A 26,214-nucleotide genomic window follows, 5' to 3' on the forward strand; every position below is an offset into this window, starting at 1 on the left:
AACCCCCAGCACCCCCCCTGAAACAACTAGGGTTTACTAAAATCCTTTTCAATGAACCTGAAATGCCCTCCATAAATGTTCACCATCTTTGGTTCTGGCCAAAACCTCTGCCAAAAATGGTTTCATATTTTTGGAGGCCATCTTGGATTTTTGCACAAGCCATAAGTATTTGCATTTGGGCATTTTTAATTCTATAAATATTTTCAAATGCCCACATAATCTTGAAGGTATTTTTAGGCTGTTGAGAATAATTTCATAGGCGCCTCAGAATATTTTCAGGATTTTTCCAAATGAAATAGTATTTTTACTATTTCAAAACACAGAACAGAAATAAATAAATAAAAGAGAAAACAGAAAGCAGAAGGACTTACCTGGCAGCCCACCTGGCGGCCCAGCACTGTGCTGGCCCGCGCCAGTCAGCTGCCTGCTCTCGCCAGAGCAGGCAGAGAGGTGACGCCGGCGAGCGCGAGCTCGCCACGGCGCCACCTGCTTGCCGCCCTCGCCCGTGGATGCGCTGGACGAACCCCTCGATGCGCCCCTGAGCCTCTGGACACCGCCATTCTCCCCCGTCGCCTCTCCCTCGCCTTTCCCCCACCATGGCCGACGCCGCCGCAGCCACCTCGCCGGAGTAGCCGCGCCGACCGTCGACCTCGCGCCGTTCCACCGTGTCCAAATGCTCCGCCGTCGCCCACTCCTTCGAGCAAGTCGAGCTCCGAGCGCTCGTTTGCCCCGAAGCCTCGCCTCCGACCTCGCCTTCGCCGCTCACCGTCGGAGATCCCCTCCGCCGTCGCCACTGCAACAGCTCGCCTCCGACCTCGCCGTTCGCTCCGTCGCAACCGCCGTGAGCATGGCCACCTTCCCATCCTCTCCTCTCTCCCTCTCGAGCTCTGCAGCCACTGCACGAAGCTCACCCGTACGCGCCGCCGCACGAGCTCGTCGCCGACGAGGCTCCGGCCATCCAACGGCCGCACCACCGTAGCCATTAGCTCCACCGCAACGCCAGGAACCTGTAGCACCATCGCATGTCCCTCGCCGTGCTCTCTAGCAACGGATTCAACTACGCCCGTACCCCGGCAGCCGCACGGCTCGTCGCCGGCATCGATTCCGGCGACCCCGAGCTCCACCACCACCACCAGTCGACGCGGTTCGCCCCCAGCTACACGTAGGTACCCTCCGCCGTCCATTTGGTCGCTGGAGGAGGGATCCCGCACTCCACCGCCGCGTCTGGACGTCGCCGGCGGCTAAACGCCGGCGAGTTAGCGTGGTTTGACCACAGGTTGACCCCCCAGAGTCACTGACAAGTGGGGCCCGCCTGCTAATCAATCTGAGTTAGAGATTAAAACTAATCCTAATTAGCTAATTACCTAACAGTGACACTGACACAGGGGACCCACACGTCAGGTTTGACCTGGACGACCCCGTTGACCTGCTGACGTCACACTGACGTCAGGCTGACGCAGTAAAGCATTACTGGAATTATTCTTATATTGGAAATTCCAGAAATTAACACAAACTTCAAAAAATCATAGAAAATAATCTATAGCTCAGAATGAAAAGATTTATATATGAAAAATGATCAGAAAAACCTATTCTATCCATCTGTACTGGTTTCATGCATGATTAAGCAAGTTAACCTACTGTTTTATACAGAACAAGATAAAGCACTAATATGGGCCATTTATGAACTTGGAATTTGAATCTTTGATTCAAAATAGTCCAAACCCATCTGGTCCTAGTTGCATTAGCCCAATACATCCATTTTGCCATGTCTCATGCATGCATCATATTGTTGCACTTGCTTGGTGTTGATTGTGCTTCTATGTGTTCATTGTGGTAGGTCCTGCCTCCGAGGATAGTCACGAGTATCCAACTGAAGGGCAGTATCCCACCACCACTCCGTCAGGCAAGCAACCGATTGATCATTTCGATACAAACCCATCTTCTCGCTTCTGCGCTGGTTTACTGCATTAAGACAACGCGATTCAAACTGTTGTGTGTTGCGGTAGTTGAACCCACTTTGCTTTGCATGACCTGTCATTGCCACAGTAACTAGATGAAACCCACTAGCATGTGTAGGAGTTGATTGAGCCATGTTGTGTTCCTACAAAGCTATGCTTGCTACGCTTAGAGTTGTGTCAGGTCTGGCTCATCAGGGTGATGAACTAGAGTGAAAGTGTGTGTGTCGATAATGAGAGTGAAGTGTTGAATACGATTTGGTAAAGGTATCGATGGGAGGCCATGTAGGAGTACATGATGGGTTGTTTCATTGGGACTGTCCCTAAGAACTGAGATCTGTATGCGTGATTTAAGATTCAGCTACTACCACACATTGGGCCCGAAACCAATGGACCCTCTCGGCTTCTTAATCACCCTTGTCCTCTGTCCAGGAGTTGCACGTAGTTTCTGGTGTTTGTAGTAAGCTGGAGGCCGTGGACAGCGCTGACCAAGGGGTGGGCTGTGATGCGGTAGGCTCGTGGCACGGTGTACCGAGTCGCCCGTTTGGTGTCCGGGAACCCTGCACACATCGTTTGGGGCCGTAAGTGGAATCCTCGGCCGGACTCCTTGCGGATGGAACCTAAATAGGCGATAAACCTGGACTAGAGACTCGAGTGTTTAGGTAGGCTGTGGCCGACACCCACGTTGGGCTTCCGCTTGAAGGTTGCCGAGTACACGTCGTGTAGCGACGATAAGTGGTGAGAGCGTGTGTGAAGAAGTACACCCCTGCAGGGTATAAAACTATTCGAATAGCCGCGTCCGCGGTAAAGGACTACTTGGTCGCTTATGCAGTTCATAGACAAGTAAATGGATACTACTAAAAGCCTCAAGATAAGTGTGAGTACCGCGGATGGCCCTCTCGTGGGATGACGAGGGAGGATCCACGGTGGGGTATTGAGATGGTGATTAGTGGACTCGTGTGCGAAAACTATTTCACAAGTGGTGTATCGTAGGATAGATTAGCCAAGAGTCAAAGCTGGCTTGCTGCAATAACCCCACTACCTTCTTGAGGATGAACATGTATAGTAGGATCTGTTGTAAGACTTGCTGAGTACCTTTGTACTCATGTTGCTTCAATTACTGTTTTCATACGACAACACCGCCCCTTCTGATGGGTTCTACGTAGAACTCGACGACGACGAGTGACTTGCCACCCAGGTGGTGATCTAGGCTTGTGAAGGGCCTATGTAGATAGACAGGCTTCGTCAAGCCTTCTTTCTTTCTAGTGTCTGTACCCAGACAGTTTGCTTCCGCATGTGCTTGTATGATTGTATGACTTGAGTGTCGGGTCATGTGACCCGTGTCTGTATGAACAAGTTATGTAAGGCTCTCCGGAGCCCTTTAAATAAAGTACTTTGAGTTGTAGAGTTTTGTTGTGATGCCATGTTGTATTTGCACATATCGAGCATATTGTGTGTATGTTTGAAATGCTTGGTATGTGTGGGATCCGACAATCTAGTTGTTTATCCTTGGCAGCCTCTCTTATGGGGAAATGTAGTCTAGTGCCTCCTTGAGCCATAGTAGTCCGCTACAGCCCGGTTCACCGGAGTCCTGCTAGCCCAGCACTACTGCTCTGGACACCTGACTGGCCGGCATGTGATTCATATCGTTCCTGTGTCTGTCCCTTCGGGGAAATGTCACGCGGTGACATCCGGAGTCCTGCCTAGCCTGCTACAGCCCGGGTTCCCGGAGTCCTGTTAGCCCAGTGCTACAGCCCGGATTCACACGCTGCTGATCGACACGTTCGATGTTGATTCATGTATGCCTGTCCCCATACGTTAGTGCCGCTTTGGGTTCACGACTAGCCATGTCGGCCCGGGTTCTCTGTCATATGGATGCTAGCGACATTGTCATATACGTGAGCCAAAAGGCGCAAACGGTCCCGGGCCATGGTAAGGCGACACCCGTGGGAGTACCGTGCGTGAGGCCGCAATGTGATATGAGGTGTTACAGGCTAGATCGGTGTGACTTGGAATCGGGGTCCCGACAGCGTTGGCATCAGAGCCGGACTGCCTGTAGGTGCGATAAGCCAAACTGGTCGATGTCGAGTCTAGAAATGCTTTAGTTATATGTAGGGGAATTGATTGTGGGAGGGAACGTAAGGTGCTTTTACTCCTTTACCTCATGCCCTCTGATCTGAGTCATTCTCTTCTCATTCTGCGTGGGTTAAGGACTAGGCTCTCTCCTCTCTATCAGGTTCACGTGTTACTAATCCGTAGTAACTTATAGGATGGTTGGTTCCATGCTTCGGTTCAGTCTCTACTATCCTAGTATGTTGTCGGTTGAACCAGAACCTTGGCATGATGTTGTTGAGTGGTATTGCAAAACTGTTGCGAATGTCTCAAATCCTTTTTCAAGCATTGTCAGCCGTTATGCTGTCCGAATTCTCCTAGAAATACCAATGCCTTGCATTATTTCGTGCTTTCAGATGGCCACCCGTTCCCACAATCAAGTGGTTCGTCTGACCCGGTGCATCGGCGTACCTGGTCACACGGCCATGTTGGTCCGAGTGATGGTTGAGACAGGCTAACGTTGGTATCCCGAGTATACCGTCGAGGAGCAGTTTCGAGACTTTAATCAAAGTCAATATCTTTGCACAGTCAGGATTTACCCACCCTATCGTGGAGCCACTGAACCCCTCCATTGCTCTTATGGACTTGGGGTTACCATCGAGATGTCCATGCAGGACGCAGCTTACTCAATGATGACTATCATGCGAGCCAGAACTGCCTTGCTTCAGAACACTGACTTCTGCTATATGCCAGCAGCACTCCCTGGGGCACAGGGGTACTATCAGGCCACTTACTGTGATTCTACCCATGAGGGCTCACTACTCCGTACCACCACCGAGATGCTTGAGGACAAGGACCGTGAGAATCGTGCCTTGCGAATGGAGCTCTTTAATGCTCGTGCTGATCACTGGGCCACTCTGACACGGTTTGCACCTGCCGTGCAAGCTGGGTTTATGGACATGAGGGACTTGTACCCCGTGCGATCTGGTCTGCCAGAATGTATGGAATGGTGTGATGTAGGAGGCATCACCCCTCCTTGTGGACCCCGTCTACCACCAATTGTTGGACCAAGGCCACACCCGAGTCCTTATGGACCGCAAGCTCCACAGGACCGACTGTTTCCAGATGATCATGTTCAGCTCCCAGGACATGGTGGTGACTTCTATGAGGATTACTACGGAGACGTCTGAGTTGGTAGTAGTTCCACTAGTATTGTAATAGTTGTAATCTCCACAGTCCTGCGTGTCTTGTGGGATACGACTTGGTGTGTATCACATTCCGGAGGTGTAGAAAAATAATGTATAGGAGCTTGGAATGCCTCTGATGAGATGTACCGTCCTTCATCGTAGTTGTACCTTAGCCTGGGCTTGTACTAAACTATGTATGGCGTGTATGACCGTTGGTATATGTATGTTGCTATGTTACCATGTCATACTAATGATCATCTCCACATTCCGTGTTATCCATTACATTCCGCATTTCCCTATCAAGATTTAGCCATCCTGTTCTAAACCGTTGTTTTGTTTTTCCTAGGATGGTTAACACCCGCAACAACCCTGCTGTCCAGGCGCAGGGTGAAGCCAATGCAGCCAGGGCGGAGAATCTGCCCCAACCGCCTTCACTGGCCGAAGTTATGCTGGAGGCAGAAAGAAACAAGCGTGAGACTAACCGCTTGCTAGAGCGAATTGAGCAGAATACTGCACGTCACCAGAGGAATGACCTGGTGTCCATCAATGACTTTATCAAGTTGTACCCACCGAAGTTTAATCATTCCGTCGAGCCCCTTGATGCGGATGATTGGCTTCGCAGTATCACCCATAAGCTACGTTCTGCCAACGTAGCCGAAGCGGATAAGGTTACCTACGCTGCCTATCACCTCGAAGGCCCTGCTAGCCTTTGGTGGGAAAACTTTGAGGCTATGCGCCCAGCTGGCCAAATCACTACTTGGGCTGAATTCAGTGAGGCTTTCCGTGAGCATCACATTCCGGAGGGTCTCATAGATCGTAAGCGGGAAGAATTCTGCAACTTCACCCAAGGCAGACTGACCATGGATGCATACAGCCGTGAGTTTGGAAATCTAGCACGCTATGCTCCTGAAGAGGTATCCACCGACGCCAAGAAGCAGGCAAGGTTCCGCAAGGGACTTAGCCCTGAGCTTCGCCGTGATCTTCGTCTGCATGAGTGCACCTCCTTCCAAAAGTTGGTCAATAAGGCCATCAGTGCCGAGACAGGACAGACTGACTATGACGCTACACGCAAGCACTCTCGCGATTTTGGTTCCTCATCCGGCTCCGGATCCCAGAAGCGCCGGGTCTGGATTCCAAACACTGCTCTGCCACCCAGGTTCACTCCGAGGCCATCCTTCGAGGCGCCTCGCCCCAACCAGCAGCTTGCACCGCCCAAGGTCTATGGTGGCCCCGCTGCTAATGCTGCTCCACGTCCCAATATTGTGACATGCTTCAAGTGTGGAGAAACGGGTCACTATTTGCGCGAGTGCCCCCGAAACAACCTCAATCAACCTGGACAGTCCGTTGGCCGTGGTAAGCCAGCAGGAAAGACTTACTACGCCAAGCCAGCCACCACTGCACGTGGCCATGTCAACTACGTTTCAGCTGAAGAAACCCATGAGGATCCCAACGTCGTCCTTGGTACGCTCCTTGTTAATTGCCATCCGGCAACTGTTCTTTTCGATACTGGAGCATCTCATTCATTTATCTCTGAGAGCTATGCTCGATTACACAACACCACATTTTGTGACATGCCCACCTCCATGGTAATTCAAACTCCTGGTTCTAAGTGGCAAACCTCTAAGATAAGCCATGGAAATGAAATTCTTGTTGACAGATTGGTCTTCCTTGCATCACTAATAGCTCTCAAGTCCTCGGACATAAACATCATCTTGGGTATGGACTGGATGTCAGCTCATTATGCTAAGATTGATTGCTCCACTAGAACTGTTCAACTCACCCATCCGTCGGGCAAGACAGTCAACGTTTTGACCCGAGTGTCTAAGCGTCAGCTTTACTCATTAAATGCCAACCCTCTTCCAGACCTCGAAGATGTGCCGGTAGTCCGTGACTTCCCGGATGTCTTCCCTGAAGAACTGCCAGGTATTCCACCTCACAGGGATGTTGAGTTCGTGATAGACCTTGTTCCAGGAACCGTCCCAATCTATAGAAGACCCTATAAGATGGCACCCCTAGAGCTAGCCGAGCTTAAGAAACAACTCGATGAGTCCTTGAAAAAGGGTTTCATCCGTCCTAGTTCTTCTCCGTGGGCTTGCCCCGTCCTCTTCGTCAAGAAGAAGGATGGTACGGATCGGATGGTTGTGGATTACCGACCCGTCAACCTAGTCACAATCAAGAACAAGTATCCGCTTCCCAGGATCAACGATCTGTATGATCAGCTCGCTGGATCCTCAATCTTCTCTAAAATGGATTTGAGGTTGGGCTACCATCAAATCAAAATCAAGAATGGGGACATTCCTAAAACGGCCTTTGTTACTCGTTATATCCAATACGAGTATACTGTCATGTCCTTCGGTTTAACCAATGCTCCAGCCACCTTCTCTCGGTTAATGAACTCAATCTTCATGGAGTATTTGGATAAATTCGTCATAGTATACCTCGATGATATACTCATCTACTCCAAGAACGAGGCAGAACATGCCGAGCATTTAAGGCTAGTACTAACGAAACTTCGAGAGCATCGCCTTTATGATAAATTCTCTAAGTGTGAATTCTGGTTGCCAGAAGTGACCTATCTAGGCCATGTAATCTCTGGTAAAGGTATTGCTGTCAATCCTGAGCGAGTTCAAGCCATCCTTGACTGGACTCCCCCTGAATCGGTTAAGCAAGTTCGGAGTTTCCTTGGCTTAGCGAGCTACTGCCGCCGCTTCGTCGAGAATTTCTCCAAGGTTGCTAAACCTCTAACCGAACTCCTCAAGAAAGATAAAAAGTTCGAGTGGACCCCACAGTGCGAGTTCAGCTTTCAGGAACTGAAAAGACGCCTGACATCTGCCTTCGTACTCGTACCACCAGATTTTTCTAAGGACTTTGTTATCAATTGCGACGCCTCGCGACAAGGACTAGGTTGCATACTCATGCAAGATCGTCATGTGATTGCCTACGCTTCCCGACAGTTGCGTCCACATGAGGATAATTATCCCACACATGATCTAGAGCTTGCAGCCGTAGTCCATGCACTCAAAACATGGCGACATTACCTTCTCGGTAATCGTTGCGAGATTTTCACCGACCACCAGAGTCTGAAATACATTTTCACCCAACCGGATTTGAATCTCATGCAAAGACGTTTGGTCGAGTTGATCACAGATTACGACTTAGGAATAACTTACACCCCGGGCAAAGCCAACGTCATGGCTGATGCGCTAAGCCGTAAATCCTATTGTAACAACTTGATGTTACAACAAAGTCAACCACTTATCCACGAGGAATTCTGTAAGCTTAACCTTCACATTGTTCCTCGAGGTTTTCTATCCACCCTGGTGGCGAAACCTACCCTTACGGATCAGATCATTACAGCTCAGAAGGTAGATCCGGGAATCTCCCGTATTAAGAGAAACATCAAGAAAGGAGTTGCGGATTGTTTCTCCGTTGATGACCAAGGTGTTGTGTTCTTTGGAGACCGCCTAGTGGTTCCCAAGGTACGCAACCTGAGTCGATTGATCCTTAAGGAAGCTCATGAATCTCCTCTCACCATTCATCCCGGTAGTACTAAAATGTATCAAGACCTACACCAGAGGTTTTGGTGGACTAGGATGAAGAGAGAAATTGCTCAATACATTGCTAACTGCGACGTCTGCCGCCGTGTTAAAGTAGAGCATCAACGGCCTGCTGGCACCCTTCAGCCTCTGGCTATTCCTGAATGGAAATGGGATAAAATCGGTATGGATTTCATTACCAGGTTTCCCAGGACCAAGAGAGGGAATAATGCTAGCTTCGTTGTTGTCGATCGTCTTTCCAAAGTAGCCCACTTCCTACCTGTTCGTGAGAGTATAACCGCTAGCCAGCTAGCAGACTTGTACATCTCCCGAATAGTGTCTCTTCATGGTGTTCCATTGGAAATTAATTCAGACCGTGGAAGTCTCTTCACCTCTCGATTTTGGGAAAGTTTCCAAAATGCTATGGGAACTCGTCTCTCTTTTAGCACCGCCTTTCACCCTCAATCAAGTGGTCAGGTAGAACGAGTTAATCAAATTCTGGAGGATATGCTCCGAGCTTCTATCATCTCGTTTGGCATGGATTGGGAGAAATGCCTTCCATTCGCCGAGTTCGCTTATAACAATAGTTACCAAGCTAGCTTGGGCAAAGCCCCTTTCGAGGTTCTCTATGGACGAAAATGTCGAACGCCTCTTAACTGGTCAGAAACCGGGGAAAGACAACTCTTTGGCCCGGATATGATTCAGGAAGCAGAAGAGCAGGTTCACATTATTCGTGAGAAATTGAAAACAGCCCAATCTCGCCAAAAGAGCCATTATGATCGCAAACATAAGGCTATGACTTTTGAGGTTGACGAGAATGCTTATCTTCGGGTGACTCCTTTAAAGGGAACCCATCGATTCGGTATCAAAGGCAAATTGGCTCCTCGTTACATTGGACCCTTTCGCATTCTCGCCAAGCGAGGAGAAGTTGCCTACCAATTGGAACTACCTCCGCATTTTTCCAAGGTTCATGACGTCTTCCACGTTTCCCAACTCAGGCGTTGCTTCTCGGATCCTATCCGTGGAGTGGACCACGAAACACTTGATCTCCAAGATAATCTCACATACCGGGAGTATCCCGTTTGAATCCTTGATCAAGCCGAGCGTACCACTCGACGCCAAAACATCAAGTTTCTCAAGGTTCAATGGTCACACCATTCCAAGAAAGAAGCTACTTGGGAAAGGGAGGATCGTCTTCGACTTGAGTACCCCACCTTCTTCCCAACGGATCCTAAATCTCGGGACGAGATTCTTTTGAGTGGGGGTGAGTTGTCACATCCTAGCTAGTTCATGCATTAGAGTGTTGCATCATGTCTATTTTTCATAGAAACTTGAAATGGGGATGTCAGAAACCCCCAGCACCCCCCCTGAAACAACTAGGGTATACTAAAATCCTTTTCAATGAACCTGAAATGCCCTCCATAAATGTTCACCATCTTTGGTTCTGGCCAAAACCTCTGCCAAAAATGGTTTCATATTTTTGGAGGCCATCTTGGATTTTTGCACAAGCCATAAGTATTTGCATTTGGGCATTTTTAATTCTATAAATATTTTCAAATGCCCAAATAATCTTGAAGGTATTTTTAGGCTGTTGAGAATAATTTCATAGGTGCCTCAGAATATTTTCAGGATTTTTCCAAATGAAATAGTATTTTTACTATTTCAAAACACAGAACAGAAATAAATAAATAAAAGAGAAAACAGAAAGCTGAAGGACTTACCTGGCAGCCCACCTGGCGGCCCAGCACTGTGCTGGCCCGCGCCAGTCAGCTGCCTGCTCTCACCAGAGCAGGCAGAGAGGTGACGCCGGCGAGCGCGAGCTCGCCACGGCGCCACCTGCTTGCCGCCCTCGCCCATGGATGCGCTGGACGAACCCCTCGACGCGCCCCTGAGCCTCTGGACACCGCCATTCTCCCCCGTCGCCTCTCCCTCGCCTTTCCCCCACCATGGCCGACGCCGCCGCAGCCACCTCGCCGGAGTAGCCGCGCCCACCGTCGACCTCGCGCTGTTCCACCGTGTCCAACAGCTCCGCCGTCGCCCACTCCTTCGAGCAAGTCGAGCCCCGAGCGCTCGTTTGCCCCGAAGCCTCGCCTCCGACCTCGCCTTCGCCGCTCATCGTCGGAGATCCCCTCCGCCGTCGCCACTGCAACAGCTCGCCTCTGACCTCACCGTTCGCTCCGTCGCAACCGCCGTGAGCATGGCCACCTTCCCATCCTCTCCTCTCTCCCTCTCGAGCTCCGCAGCCACTGCACGAAGCTCACCCGTACGCGCCGCCGCACGAGCTCGTCGCCGACGAGGCTCCGGCCATCCAACGGCCGCACCATCGTAGCCATTAGCTCCACCACAACGCCAGGAACCTGTAGCACCATCGCATGTCCCTCGCCGTGCTCTCTAGCAACGGATTCAACTACGCCCGTACACCGGCAGCCGCACGGCTCGTCGCCGGCGTTGATTCCGGCGACCCCGAGCTCCACCACCACCACCAGTCGACGCGGTTCGCCCCCAGCTACACGTAGGTACCCTCCGCCGTCCATTTGGTCGCCGGAGGAGGGATCCCGCACTCCACCGCCGCGTCTGGACGTCGCTGGCGGCTAAACGCCGGCGAGTCAGCGTGGTTTGACCACAGGTTGACCCCCCATAGTCACTGACAAGTGGGGCCCGCCTGCTAATCAATCTGAGTTAGAGATTAAAACTAATCCTAATTAGCTAATTACCTAACAGTGACACTGACACAGGGGACCCACACGTCAGGTTTGACCTGGACGACCCCGTTGACCTGCTGACATCACACTGATGTCAGGCTGACGCAGTAAAGCATTACTGGAATTATTCTTATATTGGAAATTCCAGAAATTAACACAAACTTCAAAAAATCATAGAAAATAATCTATAGCTCAGAATGAAAAGATTTATATATGAAAAATGATCAAAAAAATCTATTCTATCCATGTGTACTGGTTTCATGCATGATTAAGCAAGTTAACCTACTGTTTTATACAGAACAAGATAAAGCACTAATATGGGCCATTTATGAACTTGGAATTTGAATCTTTGATTCAAAATAGTCCAAACCCATCTGGTCCTAGTTGCATTAGCCCAATACATCCATTTTGCCATGTCTCATGCATGCATCATATTGTTGCACTTGCTTGGTGTTGATTGTGCTTCGATGTGTTCATTGTGGTAGGTCCTGCCTCCGAGGATATTCACGAGTATCCAACTGAAGGGCAGTATCCCACCACCACTCCGTCAAGCAAGCAACCGATTGATCATTTCGATACAAACCCATCTTCTCGCTTCTGCTCTCGTTTACTGCATTAAGACAACGCGATTCAAACTGCTGTGTGTTGCGGTAGTTGAACCCACTTTCCTTTGCATGACCTGTCATTGCCACAGTAACTAGATGAAACCCACTAGCATGTGTAGGAGTTGATTGAGCCATGTTGTGTTCCTACAATGCTATGCTTGCTATGCTTAGAGTTGTGTCAGGTCTGGCTCATCAGGGTGATGAACTAGAGTGAAAGTGTGTGTGTCGATAATGAGAGTGAAGTGTTGAATACGATTTGGTAAAGGTATCGATGGGAGGCCATGTAGGAGTACATGGTGGGTTGTTTCATTGAGACCGTCCCTAAGAACTGAGATCTGTATGCGTGATTTAAGATTCAGCTACTACCACACATTGGGCCCGAAACCAATGGACCCCCTCGGCTTCTTAATCACCCTTGTCCTTTGTCCAGGAGTTGCACGTAGTTTCTGGTGTTTGTAGTAAGCTGGAGGCCGTGGACAGCGCTGACCAAGGGGTGGGCTGTGATGCGGTAGGCTCGTGGCACGGTGTACCGAGTCGCCCGTTTGGTGTCCGGGAACCCTGCACACATCATTTGGGGCCGTAAGTGGAAACCTCGGCCGGACTCCCTGCGGATGGAACCTAAATAGGCGATAAACCTGGACTAGAGACTCGTGTGTTTAGGTAGGCTGTGGCCGACACCCACGTTGGGCTTCCGCTTGAAGGTTGCCGAGTACACGTCGTGTAGCGACGATAAGTGGTGAGAGCGTGTGTGACGAAGTACACCCCTGCAGGGTATAAAACTATTCGAATAGCCGCGTCCGCGGTAAAGGACTACTTGGTCGCTTATGCAGTTCATAGACAAGTAAATGGATACTACTAAAAGCCTCAAGATAAGTGTGAGTACCGCGGATGGCCCTCTCGTGGGATGACGAGGGAGGATCCACGGTGGGGTATTGAGATGGTGATTAGTGGACTCGTGTGCGAAAACTATTTCACAAGTGGTGTATCGTAGGATAGATTAGCCAAGAGTCAAAGCTGGCTTGCTGCAATAACCCCACTACCTTCTTGAGGATGAACATGTATAGTAGGATCTGTTGTAAGACTTGCTGAGTACCTTTGTACTCATGTTGCTTCAATTACTGTTTTCATACGACAACACCGCCCCTTCTGATGGGTTCTACGTAGAACTCGACGACGACGAGTGACTTGCCACCCAGGTGGTGATCTAGGCTTGTGAAGGGCCTATGTAGATAGACAGGCTTCGTCAAGCCTTCTTTCTTTCTAGTGTCTGTACCCAGACAGTTTGCTTCCGCATGTGCTTGTATGATTGTATGACTTGAGTGTCGGGTCATGTGACCCGTGTCTGTATGAACAAGTTATGTAAGGCTCTCCGGAGCCCTTTAAATAAAGTACTTTGAGTTGTAGAGTTTTGTTGTGATGCCATGTTGTATTTGCACATATCGAGCATATTGTGTGTATGTTTGAAATGCTTGGTATGTGTGGGATCCGACAATCTAGTTGTTTATCCTTGGCAGCCTCTCTTATGGGGAAATGTAGTCTAGTGCCTCCTTGAGCCATAGTAGTCCGCTACAGCCCGGTTCACCGGAGTCCTGCTAGCCCAGCACTACTGCTCTGGACACCTGACTGGCCGGCATGTGATTCATATCGTTCCTGTGTCTGTCCCTTCGGGGAAATGTCACGCGGTGACATCCGGAGTCCTGCCTAGCCTGCTACAGCCCGGGTTCCCGGAGTCCTGTTAGCCCAGTGCTACAGCCCGGATTCACACGCTGCTGATCGACACGTTCGATGTTGATTCATGTATGCCTGTCCCCATACGTTAGTGCCGCTTTGGGTTCACGACTAGCCATGTCGGCCCGGGTTCTCTGTCATATGGATGCTAGCGACATTGTCATATACGTGAGCCAAAAGGCGCAAACGGTCTCGGGCCATGGTAAGGCGACACCCGTGGGAGTACCGTGCGTGAGGCCGCAATGTGATATGAGGTGTTACAGGCTAGATCGGTGTGACTTGGAATCGGGGTCCCGACAGAGAGCTTGTCAATGACAACGAAGATAGCATCATTTCCGCGCTTGGACTTTGGAAATCCTGTCACGAAGTCCATTTCGATATGATCAAACTTCCACTCTGGGATAGCAAGATGTTGGAGGAGACCAGCTGGTCGTTGGTGTTCTGCTTTCACTCTTCGGCAGACATCACATTCATTCACGAATTGAGCAATTTCTCGCTTCATTCGAGTCCACCAATACGACTGCTTGAGGTCATGATACATCTTCGTACTTCCAGGATGAATGGACAGAAGAGAATTGTGCGCCTCGTTCATTATGACTTTCCTTAGATCACCTTTAGGAACCACAATCCGGTCCTCGAAGAATAAGGTGTCTCTGTCATCAATGCGATAGCACTTGTATTTGGAAAGACCCTTGTCGATACCACGTTTCACCTTCTTCACCATGGCATCAAGGAGTTGTGCCTCACGAATTTGATCTTCCAAAGTAGGAGATACTATGAGGTTGGCAAGAAAGCCTTGAGGAGCAACTTGGAGATTCAGCTTGCGGAAAGCTTCACAAAGATCCGGTTGGAAAGGCTTGAGAATTAAGCTGTTGCAATAAGCCTTCCTGCTTAAAGCATCTGCAATGACATTGGCCTTGCCTGGAGTATATTCAATACTCGGATTGTACTCTTGAATCATTTCGACCCATCGAGTCTGCCTGAGGTTGAGGTTGGGCTGAGTGAAGATATACTTGAGACTCTTGTGATCAGTGAAAATGTCCACTTGTCTTCCCAACAAGAGATGTCTCCACGTTATTAATGCATGGACAACTGCCGCCAACTCAAGATCGTGAGTGGGGTAGTTCTTCTCGTTGGGCTTCAACTGACGAGAGGTATAGGCCACAACTTTCTTCTCTTGCATTAACACAGCACCGAGACCTTGGAGAGAAGCATCACAGAAAACTTCATACGGCTTGGATTCATCAGGAGGAGTCAAGACAGGAGCTGTGACTAGTTTCTCTTTGAGAGTGTTGAAAGCAACGTCACACTCAGGAGACCAGACATACTTCACATGCTTCTGTAGGAGGTTGGAAAGAGGCTTTGCAATCTTGGAGAAATTCTCAATGAATCTTCGGCAATAGCTTGCAAGACCCAGAAAACTGCGAAGCTGCTTGACATTTTGAGGACGTTCCCAATCCACAACTGCGGACACCTTCTCGGGGTTAACAGCGATGCCCTTGGCAGAGATGATGTGACCAAGGAAAAGAACTTCATCAAGCCAAAACACACATTTGGAGAACTTCACATAGTATTAATACTCTCTGAGCTTGTCGAGCACCAATCGCAAATGTTTGCCATGATCCTGCTTATTCTTGGAGAAGACCAAGATATCATCGAGATACACCAGAACGAATTCATTGGTATAGGGGTTGAAGATGAAATTCATCATCCGAGAGAACACCGGAGGAGCATTGACAAGGCCGAAAGACACGACAGTATATTCATAAGAACCAAAGCTTGTTCTGAATGCTGTCTTGGGAATATCTTCTTCACGAATGCGAATCTGATGATAACCCATACGAAGGTCAAGCTTCGAGAATACTTTAGCACCTTTGAGTTGCTCAAATAGCTCATTGATGTTGGGAAGTGGGTACTTGTTCTTGATTGTCTTCTTGTTCAATCGACGGTAGTCGACACAAAGTCGGCCCATGCCATCCTTCTTCTTGACAAAAAGAACCACAACCCCATGGAGAAGAACTCGGTCCGATCAAACCCAGACGTTCTTGTTCATCGAGCTGCTTCTTCAATTCCTTCAGCTCGTTAGGTCCAAGCTTGTATGGACGCTCGCAAACGGGTTCAGTGCCAGGCTCTAGTTCGATAACGAACTCAACTGGCCGATGAGGAGGCATACCCGGAAGCTCTTCTGGAAAGACATCTTGATACTCGCAAACGACTGGAATTTGAGAGATGGCATTCAATTCGCCCTTCTCATTGAGAGAGAAAAACCGAATGGTTTCATCACGAGCGGCATAAATAATCACATCCTCAGACGAGTGTGTCAATTGAATTTCCCTGGCAGCACAATCAAGTTGAGCCTTGTGCTTAGAAAGCCAGTCCATCCCGAGAATAAGATCAATATCCGAGTCACCAAGAACAATTGGAGAAGACTGAAATTTATAGTCGCCCATCTTGATGGTAACGTTCGGAACCATGGAACTTGCATTCATGAATTTGCCCGGAGAGACAACTGATAACGGTCTAGGCAAATCTTGATAAACCAACTCATGCTTAAATGCAAATGGTCTTGATATGAAAGAAAGCGATGCACCAGTATCAAAAAGAACTTTTGCAGGAATATCATTAACATGAAGATTACCCATTATCACATCAGTAGATTCCTCCGCTTGAGCTGCATTCATCATGTTCACCTTTGCAGACTTTGGATTATGCTTGACCACTGCATTGCTGGAAGATCTGACAGGAGGAGGAGGAGGAAGACGCCTCTGGTTGAAGCACTTGTTAGCATAGTGACCTTTCTGCTGACATTTGTTGCAAGTCACCTCTGAGAGTGGACGGTGATAAGGAGCATTGGACTTTGGAGCTTGATTCTGAGACTTGTTCTGATAGCCAGAGTTGGAAGAGTTGGAAGAACCATGGCCACCTTTGTTCTTCTGCTGGTAAGGCTGACGAAACGGAGGAGGAGGAGGCAACCAGAACTTCTGTTGCTTAGCTGTCACAAGTGAGGAAGAAGAAGACTGAACTGCGTCTCTGACTCTCTTCTTAGAAGCCTCACACTTGAGCTGAGCAGCCTCTTGCTTCAGTGCCATATTATAGAATTGATCAAACTGAGTAGGCTCAACAAGAACGAGAGCTAACTGCAGATCCTCTTTAAGGCCACCTCTGAAGTGATAGATCATGCTCTTTTCATCAGGAACGTCTTGTTTAGCGAAGCAAGCAAGTTTCTGAAACTGAATGTTGTATTGATACACAGACATGTTGCCTTGCTTGAGATTGCGGAACTCCTCACGCTTGCTCTCAACAACACTTTGTGGAATGTGGTGCGCTTTGAAGTCCCGACAGAAGTCAGTCCAAGTGATCACACGACCTCCTCTGGAATCTTTGTATTGTTGAAACCAATCAGTAGCTTGGTCCTTGAGCTGGAAAGAAGCAAACTTGACATAGTCCTTAGGCCTGACATTGCTACATTCAAAATGCTTGTTGATGTCCACAAGCCAATCATCGGCATCCGTGGCCTCGGCACAGTAGCTGAAAGACTTGGGCTGATTTGCGAGAAACTGGTTGAGAGTGGCAAAGTGAAACTGATTGTTGCCTTGACCTTGATTGCCTTGCCCTTGAGTACGTTCTTGCAAGAGTTGCAGAATCATCTGAGCATTGGCGTTGGTGGCTGCCATGATTGCTTGCCATGCCTCCGGAGGTGGAGGTGGTGGCGGAGGGTTCGCTTGACTCCCTTCATTGCGATCCGGATTCTGACGCGTTGGCGGAGCCATCCTGAAGAGGGTGACATCTGTTAGCATCTTGATAGACAAATAGATAAGTAGAATCAACGGATAGAAATTGCAACATATAGTCTTCACAATAAACATTCGAACGAAGATGAACGAATGAATTCCGTAGTAAATCATCACACTTCCATAAGTTGAGAAGCCACTTGAAAAAGATATGGAATGATCATATGAATTCAAAGTAACTCGAATACCACAAAACAAAATAAAACGAAGTATTGGCTTGCAGAATAAGCCGGAACAAACATATGATAGATATTTCGTCCGAAGTTTTCATGGTGGGGCCCACACGGGCTCAATCGTACAGCACCATCATGTACAAGGCTGTGCACATGACATACGAAGCATCCCCGAGTCGGCAAAGCCATGGACTCTTTAAGACACAACGAGACCACTGTAAAATCAACCGTGTACAGGCGGACCACTAGACGTCGAACCCCAATCTCATATCATGCGTCTGTCGGAAAGATATCCTAAGGCTACTTGAATTCCCACTTATAAACTCCCGAAACTTTCTGGTTATGCAATCTGGTGTAGGGGATACAGGGGACACAAAATATATCACCCAAACTAACAATCCCTAGATCCAGCTGTATCCATCCGTCAACACATAACCAAGAAACCTTCGGAAATCGTTTACCTCAACCTTCGAAAAACATCCGTTATACAAGTTATGGCAATACTCCCGAACTCCCGCCCCAGTACTGGGTGGCGTCGAGGTGATCTCACCAACAACTGCATAAAAGAGATTTCGATGTCGGCGAAACTCAGGTATTCCAGAACTGCAACTATAAAATTGTGACGACAACACCTCGGAGCTCAACTCCCCGGGACACTGCCACAACCCCTAAATGTCAGGAGGCACCAAGAACAATGTTCTCGTCACAAGACCATCGGAACGATTCCAAGATACCCGCGTGATCCTAAAAATTTTTTTAGTGAAATTTGAGGAGAGAGTAGTCAAAAATTCTACGTCAGGAGACCTCACCAGAGCGACGAACGGACTGAGGAGTAAAAAGAATCCTACTCTCCGATATATATAATCCTAAGACTCAAAACATTTTTGTTCTAGACTCAACAACGCCAGCGATTTGATCAAGCAGGGGGCTCCTAAGTCGGGGATGGCTCTGATTACCAACTTTTAACACCCACTATGCGGTTATGCCTCTAAGTCGTGCCTCGACACGTGGGAGATATAGCCGCATCGTGGGCGTTACAAAGCATGAGGAGAATTTAACACGGATTGTAACAAGGAAATACAATCTATCAAAGAACAATTATTATAATTAAATTCCTTGAAATCCAAAATAGTGGGTTCATTGCTATGTAAAGTTTTGACCTCTTCAATCCCACTTTCACCAATTTTTGCATCAAGATCTAAAAACTCCGAATCATTGGGACGCCTTCTAACTAAAGTAGACTCATCTCTAGTTCCATCATTATCAATATTCATATCGCAAAACAAAGATTTAATAGGAGACACATTAATCACTTTTAGATCTTCATCCTTATTATCATGAAAACTAGAAGAACACGCTTTCATAAAGCAATCTTTTTTAGCACGCATCCTAGCGGTTCTTTCTTTGCACTCATCAATGGAAATTCTCATAGCTTTGAGAGACTCATTGATATCATGCTTAGGTGGAATAGATCTAAGTTTAAAAGAATCAACATCAAGAGAAATTCTATCCACGCTCCTAGCCAACTCATCAATCTTAGGCAATTTTTTCTTCAAGCAAAACATTGAAATTCATTTGCGAAATCATAAATTCTTTAACACTATTCTCAAAATCAGAGGGCATATTATTAAAATTTCCATAAGAGTTGTTGTAGGAATTACCATAATTATTAGAGGAATTACTCTGAAACAGCCTAGGATAAAGTTTCCTTTATACGCGTTGTTACCAAAATTGTTCCTACCAACAAAATTCACATCCATAGATTCATTATTATTCTCAATCAAAGTAGACAAAGGCATATCATTAGGATCAGAAGAAACACTCTTATTAGCAAACAATTTCATAAGTTCATCCATCTTTCCACTTAAAACATTAATCTCTTCTATTGCATGAACCTTTTTACTAGTAGATCTTTCGGTGTCCCATTGAGAATAATTAACCATAATATTATCTAGGAGTTTAGTAGCTTCTCCTAAAGTGATTTCCATAAAAGTGCCTCCCGCGACCGAATCTAAAAGGTTTCTAGAAGCAAAATTCAATCCAGCATAAAGATTTTGTATGATCATCCATAAATTCAATCCATGAGTAGGGCAATTACATATCATTAATTTCATCCTCTCCCAAGCTTGTGCAACATGCTCATGATCAAGTTGCTTAAAATTCATAATATCGTTTCTAAGAGAGATGATCTTAGCGGGAGGAAAATACTTAGAGATAAAAGCATCTTGGCACTTATTCCATGAATCAATACTATTTTTAGGCAAAGACGAAAACCAAGTTTTAGCACGATCTCTAAGCGAAAACGGAAATAGCTTCAATTTAACAATATCATTATCCACATCTTTCTTCTTTTGCATATCAGACAAAGCAACAAAGTTGTTTAGATGTGTACCGGCATCTTCACTAGGAAGGCCAGAGAATTGATCTTTCATGACAAGACTCAGCAAAGCAGCATTAATTTCACAAGATTCAGCATCGGTAATAGCAGCAATTGGAGTGCTAAGGAAATCATTGTTGTTGGTAGTGGAAAAGTCACACAATTTAGTATTGTCTTGAGCCATCGTGACAAACAATCCAACACACAAGCACAGAAGAAGCAAGTAAAAGGAGGCGAACGAAAAAGAGGGTGAATAAAACGGCAAGGGTGAAGTGGGGGAGAGGAAAACGAGAGGCAAATGGCAAATAATGTAATGCGAGGGATAAGAGTTTGTGATGGGTACTTGGTATGTCTTGATTTATGCGTAGATCTCCCCGGCAACGGCGCCAGAAATTGCTAGTTGCCAAGAGATCAAATCTTGACTTGAATTGGTGCAAATCTCCCTGGCAACGGTGCCAGAAATCCTTCTTGCTACCTCTTGAGCATGCGTTGGTTTTCCCTTGAAGAGGAAAGGGTGATGCAGCAAAGTAGCGTAAGTATTTCCCTCAGTTTTTGAGAACCAAGGTATCAATCCAGTAGGAGACTACACGCAAGTCCCTTGTACCTGCACAAACAAATAAGAACCTTGCAACCAACGCGATAAAGGGGATGTCAATCCCTTCATGGCCACTTGCAAAAGTGAGATCTGATAAAGATAATAAGATAAATATTTTTGGTATTTTTGGTATAGATTGGAAAGTAAATATTGCAAAATAAACGGTGACAGAAATAGCACATTGGCGGGAGATTAATATAATGGAAAATAGACCCGGGGGCCATAGGTTTCACTAGTGGCTTCTCTCAAGATAGCAAATTCTACGGTAGGTGAACAAATTACTGTCGAGCAATTGATAGAAAAGCGCATAGTTATGAGAATATCTAGGCATGATCATGTATATAGGCATCACGTCCGCGACAAGTAGACCGAAACAATTCTGCATCTACTACTATTACTCCACACATCGACCGCTATCCAACATGCATCTAGAGTATTAAGTTCATAAGAACAGAGTAACGCATTAGGCAAGATGACATGATGTAGAGGGATAAACTCAAGCAATATGATATAAACCCCATATTTTTATCCTCGATGGCAACAATACAATATGTGCCTTGCTACCCCTGCTGTCACTGGGAAAGGACACCGCAAGATTGAACCCAAAGCTAAGCACTTCTCCCATTGCAAGAAAGATCAATCTAGTAGGCCAAACCAAACTGATAATTCAAAGAGACTTGCAAAGATATCAAATCATACATATAAGAATTCAGAGAAGAACCAAATATTGTTCATAGATAATCTTGATCATAAACCCACAATTCATCGGATCTCGACAAACACACCGCAACAAGAATTACATCGAATAGATCTCCAAGAGAATCGAGGAGAACTTTGTATTGAGATCTAAAGAGAGAGAAGAAGCCATGTAGCTAATAACTATGGACCCGAAGGTCTGTGGTAAACTACTCACACATCATTGGAGAGGCTATGGTGTTGATGTAGAAGCCCTCCGTGATCGATTCCCCCTCCGGCGGAGCGCCAGAAAAGGCCCCAAGATGGGATCTCATGGGTACAGAAGGTTGCGGCGGTGGAAATAGGGTTTCGTGGTGCCCTTGGATGTTTTCGGGGTATATGAGTATATATAGGCAAAAGAAGTAGGTCGGTGGAGCCACGAGGGGCCCACGAGGGTGGGGGCGCGCCTACCCCCTAGGCGCGCCTCCCTACCTCGTGGCCGCCTCGTTGCTTCTTTGACGTCCACTCCAAGTCTCCTGGATTGCATTTGTTCCAAAAATAACTCTCCCGAAGGTTTCATTCCGTTTGGATTCCGTTTGATATTCCTTTTCTGCGAAACACTGAAATAGGCAAAAAAACAGCAATTTGCACTGGGCCATCGGTTAGTAGGTTAGTCCCAAAAATAATATAAAAGTGCATAATAAAGCCCATTAAACATCCAAAACAGATAATATAATAGCATGGAACAATCAAAAATTATAGAAACGTTGGAGACGTATCATGCATCACCCCTTCATACATCGGTAGATGCACATGGTGCTGGTGCGTCCACTGTCCCGTGCAACTCTTTAGCTGTGGTTAATCTAAGGCCCTGTTTGGTTAAAAAGTCCCTAGTCCCTACCTGCTTGGTTCCAGGGACTAAACATGGACTAGAGGTTATTAAATAACAGGCTAAAAGACCATGTTACCCCTATTTATGAACTAATAGAGACAAGGTGCGATGCGGGGCAGGGGCAATTGTTGGAAAAAGTCCCAAAAAGACTCTCCCTCGGGGTCTTCTTTCTTTAGTCCCAAATGCCCACTTTTAGTCCCTAAAAGTCCCTCCTGTTTGGTTTAGATGGGACTGACACAGACTTTTTTTAGTCCCTACACCAAAAAGTCCCTGTAAACAAACACACTCTAAGGCTAGTTGTAATGGTAGTATCATAGCTAGTATCATGCATGCCAACTAGGCAATTTTGATGAGGTGTCATAGAATTAAATGAAGAAAGAGAGGGTTGAGTACCATATCATGATACCGTATCATAATAAATGCTAAGTTAGTATGTGTCATGCATGGCAATAAATAGAGTACTACATGATACTAATATATAATACTATGCATTAGGAAGGTAGTATCATACACTAGTATCATATGCATGATACTAGAATATGATACTCCCCATTACAACCAGCCTAATAATGCCGCTGGAAAATTGATGCAATGCCACAGTTAAAAGCAAATTACATGATTAACGAATTTTATTGTTAATATAATCTCTCTATTAATATTAATCAATGCCACCGTTTGAGAAATGCTACTGTCTTGCTTTCTTTCCCATTTAGATAAGTTAGATGCTTCTTTTTGTTGGCTTCTATGCCATCCACCGTTATTGACCACTAGTTGTTTCCTTTGCACCTCTGTGTAAACAGGGTTATCTACTTCACCTTGTTACTATTGTGACCTTTTGTTGCACTGCACAAAACACTTTTATTTTAAGAGTGTTTTGTGCAGTTCAACCAAAATGTCACACCGACAACGTTGCTTGATTGCTTGATCTTAGTGGAACTGCACAAGAGGAGATCTTACTTCCTATCCGTGTTGGCAAATTTGGTTCAGATCTTGTTCTTGTGAGTTGTTTGAATTCCGCATCATGAGAGGTCAGTACTAGCTTTCTTTCATATGATTGTGCAGTGTGCTTTCATATGTTGTGCTACTTGTACGGTAATGTTGCTTGATTTTAGTGAACTGCACAAATGGAGACAAGACTTCCAATCTGTATGTGCACCATAATATCCCATTGAGTTAAGATAAGGATATTTCACAACTGTTGGCCTGTATTTTGCCACTTTCATCAGAAAATTAATGTCGTTATTTAGTGCTATACTTGTGCTCCCTAATTGACATGCCAAATCTTACATTGAAGGCGAAGCTTGTCTGTTATTGAACCAAGTGATGAAGGGGAAGAACAAGCGGAAGAAAAACAAAAATCAACTCCCGGTGTTGTAATGAAGCACTGGAACTGTGATGACACAAGTAATGATATAGTTTTGCATCTTAATTTATTGCTATGGCTGGAACGAGCAATTGTTTTGCCATTGATTTGATGCCACTCTTAATGTAATATGTAATTATCACTACTTGTGCAAACAGGGATCTTCTTTGAAGATACCATATAGTTTAGTGGAACTGCGCAAGAAGATGTTGGAAACATTAAACTAATCGAGGAGTATATAGTAAGCATGGTAACCACAGTAGATAACAACAGATGGTTCCGGAGAAGTGCTTGATCTGTATGCTCTACACAATAAGCCTCCTGACAAAGGTTGGTACTTGCCCACGGATTTCATCCATATGATTGAACTTTGTTATCTCTATTGGTGTTGTGCTACTGTTTAGATACTGTCATGAGAAAGTGGTATTGTCCTTGAGAAGTGCTTCATATGTGCTGTTTTAAATATTTCCTTTCCTTTTTTCCGAGCAAACAGAGATGCTAGCATTTAGTTGTCCTTTTGTCTTTGCACAACAGGATCCTCCTCCTCTGAAGAAGAATATGGAGTACGTGAAGTGACTAGTTCCGATTATGCCAGGATGAAGAAGCCCTGTCTATCTTCTCATCAGAAGGAGCAGTTGAAGGATGGTTACATTACTCCCCACAAGACCAAACTAACTTCAGCTCAGAAGGACTGACATATCTCCATCTTTTTGCTGTGATGCGCAAGTACAATGTTGTTCTCGGATTCTTTCCGGTGAGTTCCATTTTTTTAAAAGTGTGATCTACATGGACCATGTAGGTGCCTATTTAAACTGTCAATTCATAGTACAGTTTGCTTTATACTAATCACTTTTTTTGTATTTGTGCAAACATGGGTGCTCAGCTTGATTTCATGGGAACTGCACAAAATGTTTATGAATACATCGAATCACCGCAAGAAAGGAGGTGCCGGTATGTTCAAGGCGTTGCAACATATAAGGGCGAAATCATACAAGCTACGCACGAATTTGGTTGATTTTGGTGGAACTGCACAAAAAGAACATCTGGTTTATTTAGCACGAGGTGCCATGTCAATGTGCGAACTGATGGCAAACCCTGCCCGTTCCACAATCGTACGCATTTGATATTTTGGAATGGGAAAACCTTGTCAAAGTTTGCTCATTGATGTACGCAAAACAACAAGCATTTGACATTTTGGAATGGGACAACCTTGTCAAATTTTGCTCATTGATGTTAGCATGAAGACATGCGTTTGATATTTTCGAATGGGACGCCCTTTGCTATCAGCAGCGTCGATCTATTTTTCTTTATTATTTAGTTGTGAAGTAAATATTGGCTCTGACATGTGAATCTCTGAGATGCATAATCATCGATTGTTTTGAATGTTCTCTATGAGTTGCCAGGCCTGTGTGTTTGATTGCAATGTAAGGAACGCTAAAAAGCTGCTCAAACTCTTTGTACTCCGGTCAAAGTAGAGATACTTTGACTACAGACAAAACTTGTATGCAGACTAAAAAGGACTAGAGGGAGTACATGTGAAAGTTCTGCAAACGAGGTGATCACCCTAGGAATAATGCTAGTATGTTTTGTTTTGCATGTTCATCCAATGCCAGTGATACAAGGATTCGAACTAATCGAACTAAATTCATTCATGCATGGTCGGATTTCATTACATTTCATACATTCTCCAACTAAAAAGGGGTGCGCTGGAGGTATAATTAATTAACCGAAGCAACCCACCTGTGTCTGGCTGAGCCGAACAGAAGCTTCTTCTTCAGCGGACTGAGCTTCAGTGACTTAACTGCAGGTGCAGTTGCGTAACTGACATGTGGCCCAGATGCTTGTTGGGCCCACGTGTCAGTGTGCCAACTACACCAGCAGTTAAGTAGAAGCAGCGTCCTTCTCCAACATAGCTCTCCGACTCCACGTCGCCGCCAAGAAGCTAATCGGTCATCAATGGTCAACCCGCCTAGCTTCGCTTCAACCGGAGGGTAGCAGCGGTGGCCTTACGTGGACCAGAGCGGTGGCGAACTACCGGTGTTCTAATCTTCCTTGTTTTCTGTGTGGCGCGGCCTCGTTGGCAGCGGGGCGGGGCCTCGACGGAGCCGGAGATGTCCTCTGCCTCAGTGCCGGCGGGGCGGCGCCTCGGCAGAGCGGGGGAAATCCTCCCCCTCATTGCCGGCAGGGTGGGGCCTCGGCTATGCCGGCAATGTCCTCTGCCTCATTGTTGGCGGGGCGGGGCCTCAGCGGAGCCGGCGGTGTCCTCTACCTCGTGGTTGGCGCCGCGGGGCCTCGACAGAGCAGGGCCTCGTCGACGCCAGTGGAGCAGGGACTCGTCAGAGCTTTCATTGTCCTCTGCCTCGTCCTCGGTCTCGCCAAACAGTGCCTCGCCCGCTTCATCACCCTCTTTGTAGGCGGCCGCAGCCTCCGCCACCCGCATGCGGTACCGCCAGCGCTTGGGGCGTCCGAACTATAGTACGTGGGCCGGACTGTGTTATTATTGTTGCAAATAGGAATTATGTGCCTGTAGATTGCAATCCTACATGGCGGAGGGTTTCGAGTCGAGCAGCGCCTCCTGAGGGA

This window comes from Aegilops tauschii, chromosome 5 (assembly GCF_002575655.3).
Source record: "Aegilops tauschii subsp. strangulata cultivar AL8/78 chromosome 5, Aet v6.0, whole genome shotgun sequence".
Classification (NCBI taxonomy): Eukaryota; Viridiplantae; Streptophyta; class Magnoliopsida; order Poales; family Poaceae; genus Aegilops; species Aegilops tauschii.